The sequence below is a fragment of the Hyperoodon ampullatus genome (assembly GCF_949752795.1).
Source record: "Hyperoodon ampullatus genome assembly, chromosome: 12".
In the NCBI taxonomy this organism is placed as follows: Eukaryota; Metazoa; Chordata; class Mammalia; order Artiodactyla; family Ziphiidae; genus Hyperoodon; species Hyperoodon ampullatus.
This window is the reverse complement of record NC_136925.1, coordinates 61,540,039-61,550,694: the sequence shown is the minus strand read 5'-3', so window position 1 is coordinate 61,550,694 and position 10,656 is coordinate 61,540,039.

The following is a 10,656-nucleotide window of genomic DNA, read 5'->3' as shown; positions in this document are numbered from 1 at the left end:
ATGTGGTGATTGCTTTGATAGACTGAAAACATGGCTACAATTATTTGGCTCCCTTTGCAAGGTGACTTCATAGCTCTTCCCATCAGGAGGTGGGGGGAGCCTATTTCTGCTCTCCTTGACTCTCAACTGACCTTGTGACTTGCTTTGACCAACAGAATGCAAAAGAGGTGACATCATGCCTGCTCTGCAGAGACTGTGCCTGCCGGCCTGCTCTTTTGGAACTCTCTGGAGCCACCAGGTAAACAAGCCCAGCACCCCATGCAGCCAAATCCAGAAGCAGAGCTGGATTTCAGGTACTTGAGGAAGCACAGCTGAGATAAGCAGAAGTGTAGGTTCCCAAGAAAAAGTTAATGGCTGTTATTTTAAGACACTAAGTTTGGGGTTGCTTTGTTATACTATCATAGTTCCATTTCTTTTCTGAGGGAGGTTAAAAGGGCAAGTCCCACCCTATTCTTTAGTAGCAACATTAAATAGGGACCTGGGACAAAGATTTCTCACAGGAACGTTGCAAGTATATTTCATTTGTTTCAATAATGGGCAAATTTTCTTTCTGTGATAGGTACACATAGATTTTGTGTAATTACTTAAGAACTACAGTTAAAAGACACAATATTTTATTTCCATCTATTTTTTTCTCTCTGAGTGAAAAAAACCCATTAAATGTGTTATGAGTTCCAGGTACTTCAGAAGAAAAAAGGTTAAGTTTAATTGAGAGTCTCCTGAACTTTTAAGCTTTCAAAGTGCTCCAGCAATGCTATTAGATAGCATTGGGCAGATTGGTGGGTGCGGCATGGGGTGGGATGGTCTGAAACATCTGAATAACATAAAAGTCTTTTTAGTCTTTGTAATTCTAATAGTTGATTTCTTTTTCTAAGTAACATTTATAACTCTTTAACTGTAAGACGTGGGCATCATCGCTCACTCCTGCCCTCCCAGCCTATTTTATTTTATTTTATTTATTTATTTATTTATTTTTGCGGTACGCGGGCCTCTCACTGTTGTGGCCTCTCCCGTTGCAGAGCACAGGCTCTGGACGCACAGGCTCAGCGGCCATGGCTCACGGGCCTAGCCGCTCCGCGGCCTGTAGGATCTTCCCAGACCGGGGCACAAACCCGTGTCCCCTGCATCGCCAGGCGGATTCTCAACCACTGCGCCACCAGGGAAGCCCCCCAGCCCATATTATATGCAAGAATACCAAGGCTCATAGAGATGGTCACTTGACTTAATGGTAGAGTCATGGCATTTTCCCATTACCAGCTGACACCAAAACCCATACTTTTTCTATGTGTTAATAAATGATCAGTTGTTTGAAATTTGATAGTATGTTTCATTTAAGTTCTTTAAAATGGTAATAACTTTTCTTCTTGCATAACATCCATGTCTTTAATTTGGAAAATACTGAGTAGGGAAATGATTAATTATAACAATATATTGTTTAATTAAAAAAAACACCTCTACAGTCCTACTTGCAGGCTCAGCTTTCAAGTATTTATTGTCTACTACTAACCTCACTGCTAGCTTTGTGCTCATCTCCCCACCTCCCCGGCAATATTTGATTTGTGAATATTTTAAACATCCAGAAAAGTTGAAACAATTTTAAAGCAATCACGCATCCACCCACTGCCTTGATTCTATAATTAACATTTTATAATACTTGCTGTGTCATATCACCTACTCATTTATCCTTTCCTATCCATCCACCAACCAATCTTTTTATATTCACCTTTAATCGGACAGCTCCATAGCCCAGGACAAAACACTGTTAAGAATATTGCTTTGTGAACAAAGGTTTGTCACCTCACCTTGGCACCAGGGTCTGCAGACAAAACCACTGATGATCTGAAAGTCAACTTCAAAAGAAGGATGCCAATAAAAGCTCCAGCTGCAATCAGTTTCAAAATGACTTACATGGTCTGAATGGAGGCATTGCCTGCCTGCTAATGGGAAGGGTTGGCAAGAATGCAACTCCTGCCCACTGGCCTAGAGGATGTCCCTTTACTGCAGTTCTAATTCTGAGTCATATGTTGGCCCTTTTCTCTTCCTTTGTTTCTTTTTGTCCTTCTTTTCTGTCTTTCTTTTTTCTTACCCTTGGGACTTGCTTCTCAATAGTGATATAAACAAAAATAAAAGACAGGGAAGGGAATCATGGGATATAGAAGGACAGGAGAACACCCTAAGACTCTGCCAAAGGGGCCAGGTGCCTGAGATTAAGGGTAAAGTTCACTGAACACAAAAAGCTAAAAAACATGTACAATGATGGAGAGAAGAGGCAAGGCAAATCCAGAAGAGTGACACAGCTAGATGTTAAGGAAAAGTGGTCAAGAGTGGTCAAAAGTGGTCAAAAGTGGTCAGACCCCTTCCTCCAGGGGTCTGGAGGAAGGGCCCTGGAAATATTCCATCCACTACTGTTTTAAAACCATAATGCCCACATAGCCTGATAACTGATTTTTTGTCCCTGGAACGTGCTACTTCATGCTTTATTCCATTCACTAAACACAAGTATTGAACCAAAGGGAACCAGTCTTACAAATGGATTTGAAATTTATGGCTTTGTATGCCCCAGAAATTCCAGTGTATGCCGAGAGTTTTTGTAAATCATGTGGGAAGTTCTGTGGCTGTGTGCCCTGGCTGCTGGGAATTTCTCCAGTAAGTGAAGCCCATTGAGTCCTCCCGCTACTAAAACCACAACCATCCTGTTCAGGGATATGCAGTTAAACAAAACGTCACTGCTTACCAGGAGAGCACTCAGAGGGGAGCATTTAGAGGAATAGAAAGAGGGAATTCTGGAGGAACTTAGACAACTGTCTTGCAGTATGAAGGGTAAGGAAAAAATCTACTTGACCTAAGTCTATTATTGATGTAGTACATTACTTATGGATTTCCCTATGCACAGATTACTTGGAACTTTGCTTGAAAAATGAGGGTTTCCGATAACAGTTTGCAAAAAAAAATTTAAAAATTAAGCCCAGGACAAAACCAATCACGTCATTTCATGGTTATGGAGATAACATGAGGCTATATCTGTTGTGAGAGAAATGGACCAGGACTTGGAGAGAGCACTCATGGTGGGAAGGGCTATAGAACCAGAGTGGCTGGGAGAGAACAGCAACTGACCCATGGGAATGGAAGATTAGTTGGGGCAATTGGGCCATCACAACTGCCTTGATATCCCAGACAACCATCTAGCTCTCTGCATCCCTGAGTCTGAGTATGTCTTTGGTCTTTATAGTCTTAAGCAGCTCAAATAACTGAAAATGATGACTTTCTCTCATTCTAAGGTGTGCCAGCATTCCAGAATCTCTATGCCTGTGAGAGAAGCAGAGAAATGAGCCATCTCATCTTTACTCACACCTCCATGTTTTTCCTCCTAGGAAGTATTAGGATCTCAGCTATATTAGAAACAATATAATTTTATAGTTGATTAAATATACCTATGTTTGTAGTCAGTGGTTACTATGGACTCAACCACTGACTAACAAAATATTGAGTGTCCACTCAAAATTTATATAAAATTCATATGTTCAAGCCCTAAGTCCCGATGTGACTGTATTTGAAGGTAGGGTTTTTAGGAGGTAATTAAGGTTAAATGGGGTCATACAGTGGGGTCCTAATCTGATGGGATTGGTGGCCTTTTAAGAAGAGGAAGAGAAAGAGAGATCTCTTGCTTTCTCCACACGTACACACTGAGGAAAGACCATAGAAGGATCCAGTGAGAAGGTGGCCATCTACAAGCTGGGAAGAGAAGCTTCACCAGAACCTGACCATGCTGGCACCCTGATCTCAGATTTTCAGCCTCCAGACTGTGACAAAATACATTTCTTTTAAGCCATACAGTCTGTGGTATTTTGTTACGGCAGCTTGAGCCGACTAATGCAGTGGTAACAAGACCGAAATAGGAACCTAGATCTGACTCCTGGTCAAATACATTTTTTGCTCTTTTTAAAATATATCAACCAGCTCTCATTCATGCTTGTTCTCTCTTTTCTCTCTTTCTCTGACTTTCTCTCTCACCCTCTCCATCCATTTTCCCAAGTGTTGTGTTCTTGGATTCTAGCTGACCTAGTGATGACAGAACTTGGCAACATGGAATTTAAAAGGGGCTTTTCAGAGGTCTAGGAACCATTAGGCAGGGGATTTCTATGTGCTGCTACAGTATTCCATGTTTCCCTTTTGTAGTATTCATATTCACCCTTAAAGTTTTGTATTTTTCCCTAGAGCATAAGCTCCATGCAGACAGAGGCTTTTTGTCTTGTTCATTGCTATATCTCCAGCACCTAGCACAGAGAAAATCACCAGCTGTAGCTTCTGTCACAATTCTCCCATTTATCTGGTTTAACAGCATTCACGAAAGACTTACTTTGAGCTAGGCACTGTGCCCATGGAAGATAGTAATGGTATAGTGGTTCTCAAAGTGTGGATCCTGAACCAAAAGCATCAACATCGCCTGGGACCTTGTTAGAAATACAAATTCTTGGGCTTGGCCCCAGACCTACAGAATCTAGAACTCTGGGGATAAGGCCCAGCATCTGTGTTTTCACAAGCCCTCCAGGTGATTTAACTCAGGTTTAGGTTTGCAGTAGTGATGACCTCAGTCGTTCATTACAATTGCCCTCATTCTTCTATCTCAGTGGAAGGAGTCCTTAACACGCATCACCTGGGTATTGCCAAAAGCTCAGCTCAGAACTGCTCGAGCCTGATTGCACAATGGAATCACCTGGGGTGTTTTCTAAAAATATCAAATGTGGGGCTCCTTTCCTGGAAGTTCTGCTTCAATCAGTTCTGGCTGTGGCCTGGGCATTAATGTTTTAAATGCTCTCCAGGTGATTCTAATACGTAGCCAAGACTGAGAACCACTGAGATAGTTGGAAGTCTACAAAGGGAAAGGGGAATTGAAACTGATCACACTGAAGGAGGCCGAAGTATTAGATTGAGTCACATGAAGTTACCATAGTTATAGGTCAAACTCTGTTGAATGTCGGCAATTATATATGGTTTAACATATCAGATGCTCTCAACTCCCAAACAAAAACGGTCATGGCATATAGCCAACAAAAGGGCCCAGAAATGAAGAAATTATAATAAACTCTATCTGTTTAACTGAAGCAAAATCCATTATCTTCACCACTAACAATGAAACTGCTGGGAATTCCCTGGCGGTCCAGTGGTTAGGACTGGGTGCTTCCACTGCCAGGGTCCTGGTTCGATCCCTGGTCTATGGAGCTAAAATTCCATAAGCTGTGTGGCACAACCAAAAATAACTGCTATTGTGATTTTTGATTACTTTTCCTCAAGGGCTGGGGTCACAAACTTTTCTGCAAAGGGCCTGATAATAAATATTTTAGGATATGCAGGCCACATGGTGTCTCTTGCCACTACTAAACTCTGCCATTTTAGTAGGAAACCAGCCAGAAACAATATGCAAATGAAAGGGCATGGCTGTATTCCAATAAAACTGTATTTACTAAAACAGGCAGATTTGACCAGGGACCATAATTTGCCAACCCCTGTTCTACATTATGAATTTTCCATAAGAGTGCTAGATATGAGTTGTCTAAGACTTTTGCATGATGAAACAGCTGCCAGTTGACTTAAGTAAAGTTATACAAATCAGCCATAAGACACAAAGAGAGCTGCCATATGTCAAATAGCTTTCAAGTGATATGATGTAGTATTGTTGAGTTCCTTGGAATAGAAGGACTTCCATGTAAGCAGCAATTGTGAGGCTTGGGGACAGAGATGGGAGGAGTCCCAAAGTGTGGAAACTCCTTTTCCCTTCTTACACAATTAATGTTGAGCAAATGTTATTATATTAGGCTGCTAGGGCTACCATAACGAAGTACCACAGACAGATTGTATTAAACAACAGAAATTTATTTTCTCACAATTCTGGAGGCTGGAAGTCTGAGATCCAGATGTTGGCAGGGTTGGTTCCTTCTAAGACCTTGACTTGTAGATGGCCATCTTCTGCCTGTGTCTTCACATGATTTCTGTGTGTGTGTCTGTGTCCTGATCTCTTCTTCTTGTAGGGACACCTGTCATATTGGACTAGGATCTACAGTTATGACCTCACTTAACATTAATTACCCCTTTAAAGGTCTTATTTCCAAATACAGACACATTCTGAGGTACTAGGAGTTAGGACTTCAACACATGCATGGGGGTGGGAGCATAAATTCAGCCCATAACAGTTATTAAATGCATTACCTTCATAAGCAATACACACGTCAAATAAGTCCTCTAAAATCACTGTAGTTTCCCATTTGCAACATCTTAATGAATGACCTCTCCTACTCAGAGATGGTTAGATCTGGAAGGAGTCTATAGCTGAGCTCATCCAAAGCTCATTTTGCTCATTTTGTAGCTGAGCAAACAGACCCAGAGAGATGAAGTGGTTGACCACAGTCATACTGATAGGGCAAGGGTAAGATGTTACAGGGATATTCATATTCTTTTATGGAGTTTCCAAGTATTTATTGAGCACCTACCACATGTTGGGAATTGGGTTAGATGCTAGAGATAAAAGGGGGTTCCTACTCTGGAGTGGTTTGGACATGTACCAACCCATGGGCCATAGTTAAGCATGTGGTGCTGATGTGCATGGGAAAAGTGGAAAAAGTTTGTAGGGATGCTGAATACCTGTTGTTTCATCACTAATAAAAGGCTGAGGAGGAGAGTGGTTCACGATGTGGAGTAGAAAGATGTGCTCTCACTCCCTCTTACAAGAACACCAGAATCACAAATAACTGTTGAACAGTCATCGACAGGAAAACACTGGAACTCACCAAAAACGATGACCCACATCCAAAGACAAAGGAGAAGCCACAATGAGATGGCAGAAGGGGCGCAATCACAATAAAATCAAGTTCCATAACTGCTGGGTGGGTGACTCACAAACTGGAAAACACATATACCACAGAAGTCCACCCACTGGAGTGAAGGTTCTGAGCCTCACGTCACACTTCCCAATCTGGGAGTCCGGCAATGGGAGGAGGAATTCCTAGAGAATCAGACTTTGAAGACTAGTGGGATTTGATTGCAGGACTTTGACAGGACTGGGGGAAACAGAGACTCCTCTCTTGGAGGGCACACACAAAGTAGTGTGCTCATCCGGACCCAGGGAAAGGAGCAGTGACCCCATAGGAGACTGAACCAGACCTACCTGTTAGTGTTGGAGGGTCTCCTGCAGAGGCGGGGGGTGGCTGTGTGTCACCGTGAAGACAAGGACACTGGCAGCAGAAGTTCTGGGAAGTACTCCTTGGCGTGAGCCTCCCAGAGTCTGCCACTAGCCCCACCAAAGAGCCCCACCAAAGAGCCCAGGTAGGCTCCAGTGGTGGGCCGCCTCAGGGCAAACAATCAACACGGAGGGAACCCAGCCCCACCCATCAGCAGACAAGTGGATTAAAGCTTTACTGAGCTCTGCCCACCAAAGCAACAGCCAGCTCTACCCACCACCAGTCCCTCCCATCAGGAAACTTGCACAAGCCTCTTAGATAGCCTCATCTATCAGAAGGCAGACAGCAGAAGCAAGAAGAGCTACAATCCTGCAGCCTGTGGAACAAAAACCACATTCACAGAAAGACAAGATGAAAAGGCAGAGGGCTATGTACCAGATGAAGGAACAAGACAAAACCCCAGAAAAACAACTAAATGAAGTGGAGATAGGCAACCTTCCAGAAAAAGAATTCAGAATAATGATAGTGAAGATGATCCAGGACCTCGGAAAAAGAATGGAGGGAAAGATCGAGAAGATGCAAGAAATGTTTAACAAAGATCTAGAAGAATTAAAAAACAAACAAACAGAGATGAAAAACACAATAACAGAAATGAAAACTACACTAGAAGGAATCAATAGCAGAATAACTGAGGCAGAAGAATGGATAAGTGACCTGGAAGACAGAATGGTGGAATTCACTGCCACAGAACAGAATAAAGAAAAAAGAATGAAAATAAATGAAGACAGCCTAAGAGACATCTGGGACAACATTAAACACAACAACGTTCCCATTATAGGGGTCCCAGAAGGAGAAGAGAGAGAGAAAGAACCCAAGAAAATTTTTGAAGACACTATAGTGGAAAACTTCCCTAACATGGGAAAGGAAATAGCCACCCAAGTCCAGGAAGTGCAGAGAGTCCCATACAGGATAAACCCAAGGAGAAACATGCCGAGACACATAGTAATCAAATTGGCAAAAAATTAAAGACAAAGAAAAATTATTGAAAGCAGCAAGGGAAAAATGACAAATAACATACAAGGGAATTCCCATAAGGTTAACTGCTGATTTCTCAGTAGAAACTCTACAAGCCAGAAGGGAGTGGCATGATTTACTTAAAGTGATGAAGGGGAAGAACCTACAACCAAGATTACTCTACCTGGCAAGGATCTCATTCAGATCCGATGGAGAAATCAAAAGCTTTACAGACAAGCAAAAGCTAAGAGAATTCAGCACCACCAAACCAGCTCTACAACAAATGCTAAAGGAACTTCTCTAAGTGGGAAACACAAGAGAAGAAAAGGACCTCCAAAAACAACCCGAAAACAATTAAGAAAATGGTAATAGGAATGTACATAGTGATAATTACCTTAAAAGTGAATGGATTAAATGCTCCAACCAAAAGACACAGGCTTGCTGAATGGATACAAAAACAAGACCCATATGTATGCTGTCTATAAGAGACCCACTTCAGACCTTGGGACACATTCAAACTGAAAATGAGGGGATGGAAAAAGATATTCCATGCAAATGGAAATCAAAAGAAAGCTGGAGTAGCAATACTCATATCAGGTAAAATGGACTTTAAAATAAAGAATGTTACAAGAGAAAAGGGAGGACACTACCTAATGATCAAGGGACCAATCCAAGAAGACGATAGAACAATTATAAATATATATGCACCCAACATAGGAGAACCTCAATACATAAGGCAACTGCTAAGAGCTCTAAAAGAGGAAATCGACAGTAACACAATAATAGTGGGGGACTTTAACACCTCACTTACACCAATGGACAGATCATCCAAACAGAAAATTAATAAGGAAACACAAGCTTTAAATGACACAATAGACCAGATAGATTTAATGGATATTTATAGGACATTCCATCCCAAAACAACAGATTACACTTTCTTCTCAAGTGCACACGAAACATTCTCCAGGATAGATGACATCTTGGGTCACAAATCAAGCCTCAGCAAATTTAAGAAAACTGAAATCATATCAAGCATCTTTTGTGACCACAACACTATGAGATTAGAAATCAATTACAGGGAAAAAAACGTAAAAAGCACAAACACATGCAGGCTAAACACTACGTTACTAAATAACCAAGATATCACTGAAGAAATCAAAGAGGAAATCAGAAAATACCTAGAGACAAATGACAATGAAAACACGATGATCCAAAACCTATGGCACGCAGCAAAAGCAGTCCTAAGAGGGAAGTTTATAGCTATACAGACTACCTCAAGAAAAATGTCAAATAAACAATCTAACGTTACACCTAAAGGAACTAGAGAAAGAAGAACAAACAAAACCCAAGGTTAGCAGAAGGAAAGAAATCATAAATATCAGAGCAGAAATAAATAGAAACAAAGAAAACAGTAGGAGAGATCAATAAGACTAAAAGCTGGTTCTTTGAGAAGATAAACAAAACTGATAAACCACTAGCCAGACTCATCAAGAAAAAGAGGGAGAGGACTCAAATCAATAAAATTAGAACTGAAAAAGGAGAAGTTACAACAGATACTGCAGAAATACAAAGCATCATAAGAGACTATTACAAGCAACTCTATGCCAATAAAATGGACAACCTGGAAGAAATGGACAAATTCTTAGAAAGGTATAACCTTCCAAGACTGAACCAGGAAGAAATAGAAAATATGAACAGGCAAATCACATGTAATGAAATTGAAACTATGGTCAAAAATCTTTCAACAAATGTAAGTCCAGGACGAGATGGCTTCACAGGTGAATTCCATCAAACATTTAGAGAAGAGCTAACACCTATCCTTCTCAAACTCTTCCAAAGAATTGCAGAGGAGGGAACACTCCCAAACTCATTCTATAAGACCACTATCACCCTGATACCAAAACCAGACAAAGATACTACAAAAAAAGACAATTACAGACCAATATCACTGATGAATATAGATGCAAAAATCCTCAACAAAATACTAGCAAACAGGATCCAACAACACATTAAAAGGATCATACACCATAATCAAGTGGGATTTATCCCAGGCATGCAAGGATTATTCAATATATGCAAATCAATCAATGTGATACACCATATTAACAAATTGAAGAAAAAAAAACGTATGATCATCTCAATAGATGCAGAAAAAGCTTCTAACAAAATTCAACACCCGTTTATCATAAAAACTCTCCAGAAAGTGGGCATAGAGGGAACCTACCTCAACATAATAAAGGCCATATATGACAAACCCACAGCAAACATCATTCTCAATGTTGAAAAACTGAAACCATTTCCTCTAAGATCAGGAACAAAAAAAGGATGTCCACTCTCTCCACTATTATTCAACAAAGTTTTGGAAGTCATAGCCATGGCAATCAGAGAAGAAAAAGAAATAAAAGGAATACAAAATGGAAAAGAAGAAGTAAAACTGTCATTGTTTGCAGATGACATGATACTATACATA